Source organism: Solanum pennellii, chromosome 1, assembly GCF_001406875.1.
Source record: "Solanum pennellii chromosome 1, SPENNV200".
Taxonomy (NCBI): Eukaryota; Viridiplantae; Streptophyta; class Magnoliopsida; order Solanales; family Solanaceae; genus Solanum; species Solanum pennellii.
The window spans coordinates 83,935,156-83,936,636 of NC_028637.1; positions in this window are offsets into that span (position 1 = coordinate 83,935,156).

Consider the following 1,481-nt stretch of genomic DNA (forward strand, 5'->3'; position numbering starts at 1 on the left):
AAAAAAAAAAAATTACTTAACGTATTTTAGCTTATCATTGATCGCCTCTTCATTGACCCTACCATATCTTTTTCTAAAAATCTTATCATACTCCTTACCAACTCAAAACCACAAAAGAACTAATCATCATACTCGAGTTGAACGTCCGTACACTCCTTTCTCAAGTTTTATCCAATAGTTTTTTTTTTAAATCAATCTATTGATCTTGCGACACTATATTATATCGTAATCTGGAAGAAACAGGTAAAATCACTTGTCTCTGAACCCAATTCTCCAAATTCCTCTGAAGATACATCCTTAACCCTTGCAAACAAAGTAAAATAGCCTAGTTTTATCCTTGCTCTGAAAGTTAAACTATATACCACTATATCTTTCCGTTATGACTCTAGCTCCTTTCAATTTTATTCGATGATATCTCCACTCCTTATAAAAATTACCTTAAAACCCCACTACTTATGAAATAGAAACAACCATAGCCTTAGATACTCAAAATTAATCATTACAAAAAAAAATCGTTTCAACCAGCACCCGTATCATATAGTTGCATTTCAATCATAATGCGTCATAAAATCTTATATCATCATGCTTAGTTTGTCATTTCCCTCACTACGAATTTAGCCTCTCCATTAACATGACAATCCAAACCTAGCTATGCCAACCATCCAAGGTACTTACTCAATTTATATGCACTAAAATTCTCAATTACCTTCACACAAGTATACTTTTTGAGACTTCCTTTACTTATAAGCTTATCATCCATATGTCCACTTCCATGGAGTTTACGATGAAATCAACACTCATTTACAATCCACAAAATACATTTCACAACCTGAACATATCAATATCATACCAAAGTTCCACCACTAAAAGCTTCCTTCTAAATAATGCTTAACATATCCATCCGTATTAACAAGCTAGTTGGTTTCTCAAATATGAATTCAACACCACATCTTACCATATGAGCATGTAATACAATATATAACTCCTTAAGTAGTTAGTATTTGCACTTAACATCAACGTACTCATTTTCATATACCACTAGTACCACATTGTGAAGACTTTTAAATCCACCACTAGAACACATCATACCTATCGAGAAGATCATATCCAAACAGGTCACACATTTCTACCCATCAAATAGATGTTAAGTATTATCATAGTTCCATATCTAGCCCAAGCTATATGAATCCTTTCATAGTTCAGGTCAATATCAAAAGTAGCACACTCCATAACTCCAACCAAGTAAGCATCGATACTACTATAGTAGAAATTCTAACCTTAATTGGTGCATCATTTTCTAAGAATTCCATTCATGTTATGATAACTTTACTGATTATAGTTTCCAAAGTTACAACTCAATTATCTAGTCATCCCTTTAATCACCCCACTTCCAATTGTTAACCACTCTAATATCGTATATACCACACAAGTACTAATCATTTTACTAGGATAACTAAACTTACATAGCCCCTTAATTTTTT